Here is an 11,478-nt window from a genome sequence, read left to right on the forward strand (position 1 = left end):
ATTAGAATTCTGATAATTGCAGCTGAGATCCAAGCCTAATATAAACTTATAAACAGTTTTCTCTTAAGACTGCCTCTTACTTTGCCTGCCAGTGTGAGGAGACTGACCCTGGGCACATCCATCCTGGCCTTTTGCACCATCCTTGGTATGCAAAGACAGCTCAGAGGTAGATCTTACCCACGGGGCTTTACCTCCTCCTGAGAAATAAACCAATCTATGCTGTAAAGGACTCTGGTTGTCAAAATACGTATGGAGTAGAGCCCAGGGATATTGCAATGTTGTCTACTGCCATTTTTAAATGCCAAAAATCAAAATGCCAAAATCAAAACTTCTGAGCAAGTTCAGGTGTGAACAATAGTATATATTTTTTCATTGTTAACATTATCATCATGTTAATCGCCTATAATTAGTTTTCAGATACACAAAATTCAGGTATTATTTCTTTGTTGATATTGGGAGGGCGATGTTATCAAATTAAACACTATTTTTTCCCTTGAGAATCTTTTCATATAATCACAGCAGACCATTTTTGCATAAAACTAATGACAGGTTGGCTACTAATAATCACGGTCAAGAGGCGGCAAGCAATTTAGGTCAGAAGAAATGTACTTCCCATGTCCAATGTAGGTAAACGGAATCCTTATTTATTCCTTCTTATTGACATGACAACAATCATCCTGACATCTGTGTTCCAAACAGTCCTTCCATTATTTAATTTCTCCTAGCAACTTCTGTTTTACAGAGGAGGAAACTGAAGTTCAAAGGGCCCAGTTAACTTGCCCAGGGTCATGCGGCTGGTAAACAGCGAAGTCAGGACTTGAATTTAGATCTGGGACTCTTTCAGTTTCATTCATGTGATGATAGTGACTTTTCTGTGCAGAGTTACCATGAAAGCAGCTGTGGAAGGTTAGCAGTAGCTGAAGAGGGAAAAGGGTAAGCTTTTTTTTGAAGTCTCCCTGCCCAGCCAGGAAAACATCGCTGCATTTATCAGGTAATTGAAGTGTCAATGTGACGCTGTCAGGGAGGCTGGATGAGTTTGTTCCCTTGGCCTCCCTGTGGTTGCTAAGTGAGCTGTACAATTGCAGTTTTTAGGTTCACAAACTCTCTGGCAGTTGTGGGGATCCTCTTCAGAAGCAACTCTACCAACATGCAAAATCAGTGTCACTGAAGTTTTTGCTTATGTTACTGCCTTCGACACTGTTTGATCCCCACATAAAAGAGACATTTGTCTTTTGACAGGACGGAGACGGGGAGAGGTGGCAGAGGCTCCCCCCAGCTCTGTCGTGCAATCCTCTTCCAACTCCGTCTGCCCAAGCTCCGTGCTGCGTTTTCAGTGTGAAGTCTGGTCACCCAGGGGTCCCTCCTGTCTTTGACTTTGGGGAATCACTGTCCCCACTCCTGAGGCAACAGCAGGTCAGACCTCCTCATTTTCCCCACTGTGGCAATGAGAGAGAATGCTGATCTCCTTGGCTTTGTTTTAATCCGTTTCCTCCCCCTTTTCCTTTTCTGTTCTCTTGATTTTTCTTGTTCTTCTGCAAGTGACTGTCAGTCCCCGTGTGGCCATCCTTTCCATTTCCTAGTCTCCTACCTCTCTATCCTGGCTTCGCCCACCTCCAAGCTCACACCTTCCAGAACCAGAAATGTGGGAACTGTATGGAAAAGGACCTTCAGATCAGCATTTTTAAACCCTGATTTTAAGTCAACGGCTGCCCGGACCATGGGAGAGAAATAGCCCAAATCCGGAACTGCCCAAACCCCTATTTTCTCTGTAATCAGATAGATGTTGCTACTGTTGAGTGGCTACGTGCCTTTGATCAATTTCCATTTCCAGTTCTGGGACCTGCTTTTTCTAGAGGCCAATGTTTTTTGTTTCTAGAGTTTAGCTGATAGCTGCCTTAACCAGATCCTGGTGGTCATGTCTCAGATCGTAGGCACTTAGGCAGAGGTGTGTATCAATTGTTTGGTTGAGAAAGTGGGAGTTTTGTTGCACAGTAGATCACATCATTCAGTAAAAAAGGAATCACAATTGATCTTTTTTTTCCCTAAGAAGACTTTCAAAAATGCTCATTTCTCCTCATTGCCATACACATATCCTTGCATTAATCTCTGGGTGAGTCAACATCTTCTAGGAGCTCCTAGGATCCTGGGGGCTTTCCACTCTTTATATTGAGACTATTTCAGATTTATTTAACATTTCAAACATTATCCTATTTAAAAGGAAATGGAGGTTCATTTTAAGTAGAAAATATATAAAACTACAAAGGAAAAATAAACATCATCCATAATGATGGTTAAATTGTCATGTATCACCTCCTCTGCTTAGAGAGTGACAGAAGCTTTCTTGAGTTGCCATCACTGAAGGTTGTGGGATTTTGGTGAGCATGTTCTGAGAAAACGAAAGTTGTCCTGATTTTCTCTAAAGTATTGCATAGATTTCTCTGAATCAGCCAACACTAGTAGTTATTCTTTTTTGCTCAGATGTCAGATGTCAACGACTTGAGTGATAAGTCTTCTAGAATGGGTCTAAAAAAATCAGTGCTCCCAACCGCAGTGTCCACATGAGATAGGAAATGAAATTTTTTTAGCAAAATTGTCATCAAAATTTTAAATGATTTACTTTGTTGATGCTTACAATATAGTCCAGAGTGAAAGTTCTGTAACGTTGCCGTCCTTAGATGCTTGCATGCTGATGTACTTTCCTAAGTGAGGAAGAGAGTGGTGGTGTACACCGGCCTGTGGGCATCTGCATGTGCCATGCTGGTGGGAATCCATCTGGGTTGGTTGGTGGGTGGGTCAGAACAGAGTTGTGGTGGTGTGTGCAAGGATGTACCTCCTTTGCTTATGCCTTCAGAGCCTCTGGTTGGGTTCCCTTGCAGAATGACTTGCTAGACCTCTCTAGTTAATGGTAAGCAGGGAAATAAGGTGGAGTGTGGAATACAGAGGGCTGGAAACTTTAATGCTAATGTGATAATCTGGGTTTCTGACATTGAGACTATTATATGTCACATGAGATAAACCAGCATACGTGGTATTCAGATATTGGTTACCATCTGAGTTAATAATTTTCAACCAGAAAAGACAGAAGGGTTTCCTGTAGAGGAAATGGCTGAGATGTGTCCTTTCAACACACACAGCATTTCTGACAGGAGGTGAAGAAGGGCACGCATCTCTCCTTTGACGTCGGGCCCGTTGAACGAAGGGTCTCCTTTGCGGGTTGCCGGGGCTTTCTCGTCCTCTCTGGGTAGCTCGTGTGCACTCTTTTTCTCCCTCTCAGAGGTTTACAGAATCAACTCCCCTCTGTTATTTTTGTGGAGAATGTCCACGATGGAACTAGAAAGCTCTTCTTTGAATGATGCAATCTGTACTTAACTTGAGGGCCTTCGAGTTCTTTCAGCTTATGTGTTGTCTGAACATGGGAGGAATCCACGGCCCCTCAGGTCTGTGCTTTGCTGCGGCTCAGGTGGGGAGGGAATCTCAGCAGTTCCTCTTTGACCTCCTTCCCGTGGGTCCATGCAGTTGTCCTGGTCTACACTGTCCTTTGCAGTTGTCCTGAAGGGTGTGAGTTGAGGATCTTCTACTTGGACGTCTGTCTTTGATGCTGTGGAGAAGTCTTGGGCAATTAGGCTGGTGTCTGGGCATGACAGAGAGGACTGTACCATGGTAGACACTGGATAAATACTTCTGGTGACTTCTATTTCTGTGATTGTTCTCTGTTTCCTTTCTTAGCTCTTCTCTTCTTCCTGTTTCCATGAATATGGGTTTGATATTTGATTCTGTGTGTTCAGATGATATTGCTTAGGAAATCAAACTCTGAGCCTTGACTGTGTGGCAGAGACTGTGAATGGGGACAGGGACCTGAGTGACATGGATCTCTGCCCTAAGGGCCAGGGTGGGGGAGCTGGCATGAACTCTGACCCAGGCCTGTGCAGTTTGCACAGAGCAGGGGCCTGAACTCAGGGACGTGATGCAATGGAGTTGACTGTGCTCACAGGGAGGTGAATGGGGTGGGTTGTGTGCACAGGAGGTGAGCAAGTGGACACTCAGGAGTCTCCACCCATTGATTAACACCTGCTTGGCACCTGTGCCTCCTTTGGTTCCAGATCACCTCGGGCGGTCGTCCCCCTGCTGTAATCTCTCCCTACGGCCACCTCTGCCACCTCTTTCCAGAACCTCCTGACTCTTCCTGTGCCTTCTAGGCCTATGGCTTCCGCTCACAGCCTGTGCTGTGATGTCCCCTGGCTTACGGGTTCCCTTCTCAGCCGCTTTACCTCCTGCTACTGCAGTGGCTGACCCTGAGGGAAGGGCGGGTGGACCTGCTGCTTCCTACCTGGTGGTGGGGCTCCCTCCCAGGCATGACCCCTGCAGCATCTTGCTGCAGGCCTTGGCCAGCTGACTTGGGTGTGGCCCCTCACATCAGATGGGCCATGGAGGCAGGACCCCGATAGAAGAGAGTGACTTTGAATAAGTCAGTGTCCAAGAGGAGCCGGTTCCTCAGAGAAAGGCTGGGGCCTGGGTAAAGGGGGGCTTCATTCTGTTGAGCAGTTGTGGCTACAGTTGGAGCTGAAGTACTCTACATGATAAGGAGAAGAAGGGGTGACTTCTGGAGGGGATCCTGGAGAAGCGGGGAGGCTGGGGTGGGTTGGAGGCAGGCAGACTAAGAGAAAAGAGAGAAAGCCGCCCCTCACCGCCCCCCCCCCCCTGCTGTGGGTTGGTGAGAGGAACTGGGGCTGGATAAGGTGAGTCGATCTTGCTTCTTGCTCCCCCGCTCTGGTACTTGTCAGTCATTATGTAGGAATGGTGTTGAATGTGGAAGGGGTCAATGTGACACAACCCAGGGACAGTCTGTAGTGGTGTGAGGGAGCCAGGGCAGGGGACATGATGGGAGAGGAGGTCCCTCAAATTGGCTGAAATTAAAGGGGAAGCCTTAGATGATCTGAGGCCTGGAATTAGGTGGTTTTGTCCAGGGCACCCAAACCTCCCAGGGACAGGAAGGTCCGACATGCCGTAGAGAAGGCAGTGTCTGGGGATAAAGAGGCTATCAGAACCCAAGTCACAGCCTGAGTGACTGTGCGGTCCAGACCACTGGGTGGCCTGAAGACGCGGGAGGCCAGAGTCGAGGAAGGTGGGCTGAAGCCTCTCCTGTGGGCAGGAAGGCAGAGCAAGAGGGCTCCAGGCTGCTGGGATGTGCCGTCAGGGACTACAGAGGGGTGGCCTCGCCAGCGAGTGGAGGGGGCATCCCTCAGGGACACTGTGATGATTGGGAAACAGGAAGCAAGAGGATGGAGGGAGAGGGACCCTGAGTCTCAACAGTCTCTGCCTCGTGGAGCCTGCTGTAGAGGGACAGAAGCCCAAGATAAATGCCCTCCACCTCTGCTCTCCTTCCTCTCTCCTCTAGCTCCTGGTCTCCACTGCCTCGTCCCTTGGGCCCCTGTGAAAGGCAGATGAGTCCTCAGGGACGTCTTTGTTAGAACCAGCCTCCATCCAGGCCTTGACAAGGAACGCAGGGCCAGGGAGCAAGGAGGCTGCGCGAGGTTCTGAGATTGCCTTGGCGCTGGTCACCTGCTGCCTTTGCCTGTAACAGGAGTCACGCAGCTTAAAAACCCTGACTGCTGATTTGAAAATTTACCTCATGCCGTGATTGATAATAGAAGCTTTCAGGAAAGAATAAGAAAAGGGGGGAGCGGGAGTGTGCAGAAGCCCCAAGCCAAGGTCTCCACCCGAGGGGCGCTCCGACATCCACACTCACCCTGGTGTGGGACAGGTTGGAGGACAGAGACACAGGAGGGAAGGCTGGCTTGCAGGCTCTCAAGCTCCGCTTGGTATCATTTTTGAATAGGTGTGGTGACCAGGTCACCACCTCTGGTGGCTTCTTTTGAACTCACCACTGGTAGGAAGGTGAAGACCGACTTTCATACAGGATCTGTCTCCTATATTTGTCGGCGTCACCTGGCCATTCCTGGGAAGACGTCGCTGTGGACCGGGGACCGTTGGAAGAGCTGAACAAGGCAGGATTTAAAAAGCACAATGAAGCAGAACCCAAGACCTCTGTCTGATGGAACTCTCCAGAGGGAGGCATCTCCTTGTCTTCCCGTCAGCCTTTGTGGCCGTCTTTCCCTCTCCTGGAGCCTCCCCAAGCTTTTCAAGATCCCCCGCCCCAGTGGAGATTTCCCGGGGGTCATGCAATGGTTCTGATTTTAATGGAGTATTAGGTGAGACATAGGTTCACTTAGGCTGAGCTCAGAGCCGAGGTGAGTGATGTCATCTGTCCCGTCCATTGCTGTCAGGGAAGATCGGAATTACAGCAACCAGGCATCATGCTACATTCTTAGAACAACAGTCTTAAGGATCAGCGATGGCTTTATCATCTTGGAGAGAATTAATAGCCTCGAAAGGTACATTCTAAAATGCAATTGCACAAAACACTTGAAGAACTTTTTAAAAAAATATTGATGCCTGGGTCCGTGCCCAGAAGTGCTGATTCAGTCAGCCTGGGGTGGAGACTGGGCAGTGGCACTTTGAAAGTCTCCCCTGGAGACTGCAGTGTGCAGCCAGGGTTGAGACTCACTGCTCTAGAGGGATCCCTCCTAGAGTCCAGGAACAGCTGTTCGGAATAGAATCTTTGGACAGTGGCGTTTTTATATTGTGAAAGTGCTGGACACTGGCGTGGGAAAAGGCTGCGGTCAAGGGAACGATAGGAGGAGCTTTGACACCCAGCAAGGGGGCCATGGAGATGCTTGGATAATAGGTCCCTCACCCTGACCTGGAGAGAAGGGCTCAGGCAGCAGAGTGCACATGCCCTCAGGAGAGCCGCCCGGGGAGCACCCGGCTCTTTCACTCCACTGCCAGGATCTGTGATCTGCCGTTTGGTTTCCTGAACTGACCCAGTCCCTAGGAAGGGAGCGCCCTGCGCAGCCAGCTGGGCTCCCTGCTGGGGCCAGGAATACAGCAGAGCCTTATATAACCCTGCAACTGAGCTCTTGGAAAGAAAGGCCTGCCTGATGGGAGCATGCTTAATAAGAGATGAGCCATTAATAGAGGACGAGACTCTGTTCCCAGGCCGACTTGGCGCGGGTGGTGCCTGGTGCGTGGGGCTCAGAGCTGTCACCGTGCAGTGCTCATTCCTGACTCATCTGTGGCTCACCCAGCACACGCATGACAGGCAACACAGATGTCCCAGCGGTTCTTCCTGAGGCACTGATGCTGCTCCCATCTTGGGAGCAAGCTCAGTTTTGGGATTTTAAAGGATTTGCTGGTGATGACCTTGTGGGGCCCTTTTGTGGATCTGTCTGTTCTTCATCATCCAGGCTGGTTTTCAGCTCTCCTGTCTCAGTCCCCAGACACAGCAGCAGGTGCCCTGGCTTCCCTCACAGAGTCCGTGTCCTCTGTATTCTCAGTGAACAGGACAGACACATCCCCTCCCTTGTTCTCCAGCTTGAGAGCTGAGAAGAGCAGGCTTGCTATAGGTTCAGGTCTAGAGAGTTGGTCCCATAAAAGCCACTTGAGTACTTAAAATGAATGTGTTAATAAAAGGAAAGCCACATTGGTTCAAAGACCTGGTTTATAAGCCTGTTTTATATACGATGCTGCTGTATCTTTTCCTGCAATGAATAAATTGTCATTTTAGTACAATTCAGTTTCTCTTTGTTTTCAGATCTTCTGAGCCTGGGCTCTGGTTATCTTTGACTAATAGTAAGAACTCAGGGCTTTGCACAGGCTAGGCAAGCACTGTACCAATCAGCTAGTTCCCAGCCCAAATAACGTCCATTTTTTTTAAGAATTCATGTCAGGTACTGATGTAAGGGGTTCCTTACATTTAATCTCCACCTAGGACTAATGTAGTGGATATGATAATCCTCCCACTGTTGCAGAGGAAGGGATCTGGGCTGAGTTTGGTGAGGACCTACCTGGGTGAGTCCAGCACTAGTATAATTGGGATTCAAATCTACATCTTTTGGACTCCAGATCTTATTTATTCCTAGCTATTGTGCATTCTGAGCCATATCTATCTCCTCCAATCTTGAGGCTTTAAAATCCACCTGTGTGGTGAGCCAGGCTCTCAACCAGACCCTCCCAGTTCAGGTGGGCTGCTGTCTACCAGAGTCCTCACCTGACCCCACCCAGAGCTCCCCATCGCCCCCTCCCCTCGGAAGCTGGATCCCCCCAGTCATCCTCTGCCTCAGTCGGTCTGTCTCCATCCACTTACTCAGGTCTCAGTGTAGGAGTCCCCTTTGCCTCCTCTCTCTCTTTCACACCCACATGCACGTAATCAGCAAATCCAAGGGGACTCCTGTATCTAGATCCTGCGCCTCTTACCACCTCCACCTCTTCCCCGCTGCCAGAGCGAGTCAGCATGCGTCACTCCTCTGTTCAAAACCCTCTGGAACCTTCTCATCTTGCTCAGAGGGTGTTAGTCATTAACTTACTGCCTCTCAGCTCCAAACCCACCTTCCACACTTGGTTTTATGTTGCTGGGGTTGTGCCCCTGGCAACCCCATTTCTCCTTTGTCAGCGGGCCCCCCGTTGGGCCTGGCCAGTAGGGGGCGCTGGAGGGAGCGCCTGTGTGGGAGGGAGAGAGGGTCCTGTTCCTTCCGGTTCTGTCTCCTGTGGCTTTCCCGTTGGTACAACTGGGAATAAACCTACCTCTTTTGGACTCCAGATCTTACTCCCAGCCATTGTGAATTCGGAGCCCAGCTGAATGACACCTGGCAGTGGCAGTTCTTCCTGCAGCTGGCCTTCATCCAGCCTCTTCAGGGACACTGACAACAGCTACCATTAGCCTCTCTTTGAGGTCTGGGCTTCAGCCTCATGGGACCCTCTTCTGAACCCCTGGTTTCAATAACCCCTATCTTCCCCTTGTCCCCCCAGCCCTGGGGATGGAGGCAGCGTCCCACGGTTGCTGTCCCCAAGATACCTTGGAGCTCTCCTTTCAGTTACTTGGCCGGTGACTTGATTCCTAGGTGACAGTTCTTTGTGTTAAATTAGCCTATTGAAATAACTGGTGTGGCTCTGTCTCCTGACTGGGCTCTGTCTGAGATGCTGACTCAAAGCCAGAGTGCTTACCATCATGCCTGACCCGGCTTCTCTCCTGTTTGAGCACCGTCCACTCCCCCCCTGCTTATTTTCTTCTAGCCCCCCTGGCCCTTGCTGTTCTGCAAATATACCAGCCCCTCTCCCACCTCAGGGCTTCAGCCTTTGTGATCACTTTGCCCGAAAAACAGCCTCACAATTTTGCAGGCTTTTCTTCTGGTCTCCCTGCTTTGGGTCTCCCTGAAATGTTACCTCTTCTAAGAGACTTTCCATGAACACTCTACACAATCCACATTCTCTCCACCCCAGGGCAATTCCTGTATTTAATCTGCTTCATTTTCTCTATAATACCTATCACCTTCTGCATTAGCAGTGTTCTGTTACTGTAACAAAATACCTGAGATAATCAACTTATAAGGAAGACAGGCTTATTTTGATTGATGGTTTAGAGGTTTTGGTCCATGTTTTTCTGGTCTTATTGCTTTTGGGCCTGTGACTGGGCAGCATATCATGGAGGGAATGCGTAGGGAAGGAAGCTGTTCACCTCCTGGCAGTGGGAAGCAAAGGGAGAGGAAGAGGAGGGGCCAGGTCTCAATACCCCCACCCCCGACCCCTTGCATGGCACACCCCTAATGACCTAACTTCCACCAGGCCCCACTTCCTAAAGCTTCCACCATCTCCCAATAGCGCCACCAGCTGGGGCACAGCCTTCAACACACCGCCTTTGGGGGACAGTCAAGATCCAACCATAGTGTCACCTGATAGTTTATATGACTATAGTATAAGCTCCCAGAGAGAGCAGACTTTTCCGACCTTAGCTGTCACTTTATCCCAGGTGTTACAACAGTGTGTGGCACACGGAAAATGCTTGACAAATATTTGTTGAATGAATCAATGAATCCTAGTTTTAAATTCTCAGGATTAAGACTGTCCCAGACCAAGTCTGGTGCTGCAGGATGCTGGCCTCATAGGAAAGTGGCTACAGTGCTTTCCACACCGTGTAAGAGACATCGGGATTGGCAAGGTCAGTCAAACCCCCCTCCCCCATGTTCCTGAAAAATGAATGTTGTTGGGTTTTTTTCCCTTTATTCAAGTACCTATTACTGGACCTGAAAAAAAAAATACCTGTAAGGTAATTTAGAAGCTGCTGAATCTATGACATCTCAACTTTACCTTCAATTTCCACTCTGATGGCTTTTGACTGACAGCCATCCATGACCTGGCCTATTAAAATATTGTCTTGAGAACTTTCTGGAAAATCCTAAGTGGTCACCTGCTCCTCTGAGCTTAATTCATAACGAAGAGACAGGGAGCGTGGGTTGTTGGCTTTTCGTTGTTATCTGTGTGGAATCTGTGTCTCCCAGGGTGGGTCTTTTGGGTGGATTGCCACACCTCAATTCTAAGACGGGGCCTGGCTCTTGAATCTGGGAGCCATGTTTTCAGACCAGGAAGAAGCGAGAGAAGAATTTCTTACCATTAGCAATTGCTGGAGACCCAGCTTCTCCGGGCTGAGGGCTGAATCCACCCTGAACCGGTGCATGGCAGGCTGCGCCCTGCCCCGTTGGATTGTGGGTGAGCCCCTGGATTACAGTGGCTGCTGCCGGGTTCCCGCTGCTGGGATCCATCTGTTCAGTCTTGTTTGCCTTGGACCTCAGCCACCCGGGTTTCAGAAGGTGCTGAGCTGGCCCATGTTCTTGGCCCCAGAACGCAGGTGTGATTGGTGCCATGTTAAATGCTAGTGGCAATTAGGGCTGCTGATCTGAAAGGGAGCTGAACACGCTGGCTTTCACCAGGTCGGCTTTGCTTGGCCACAGGCGACTTTCCACTTAGGAAAATGAGGGCTGAATCCTTGATCCAGGCAGCTCTTTCAAGGTGTTGTGTTTCTGCTCTCAAATAATGAAACAGGACAACCCTGTGACGTTGGGGGCTGTCTGCACTGTCATTGAACTTGGTGCCCTGTGAAAGGAGATTCTTAAACACACACAGCCTTCACTCTAAGCATTTAGAATTTTCTCATTTTGGGTTCTAGTATTTGCTCAGCTTAGAGCTGCTGTGACCTTAGTTAATTGTGCCATATTTGAAACTAAACCTCATGCCTTAACTCTTAAAAATCTAGGATGCATGCAGGTAGGGAAAAAGCCCCTCAGGATACCTAGCATTAAGCTAAGAGACCCGAGGCTGGGGACTTGGTTGCTGCCATCAGGAAGCTCCCTGTGTTTAGGGAAATAGGACACAACTGTTACGTAAGCATTGAGATGCCTGTATGGACCGCTGTGCCACAGAAACACAGAGAAGGAACAGATAATCATCGACCTATATTTTCTGGAGGATTTGAGGCAACCTTGAGAGGGAGTCTTTGGATCGATAAGGGGAAGGAGGAAGGACCTCAAGGCCAGTGGCCCGAGAACAGGGCTTGGTGGCAAGACAATGCAGAGATGCGTGGCATTATGT

Source organism: Spermophilus citellus (genome assembly GCF_964194105.1).
Source record: "Spermophilus citellus genome assembly, chromosome: 5".
NCBI lineage: Eukaryota > Metazoa > Chordata > Mammalia > Rodentia > Sciuridae > Spermophilus > Spermophilus citellus.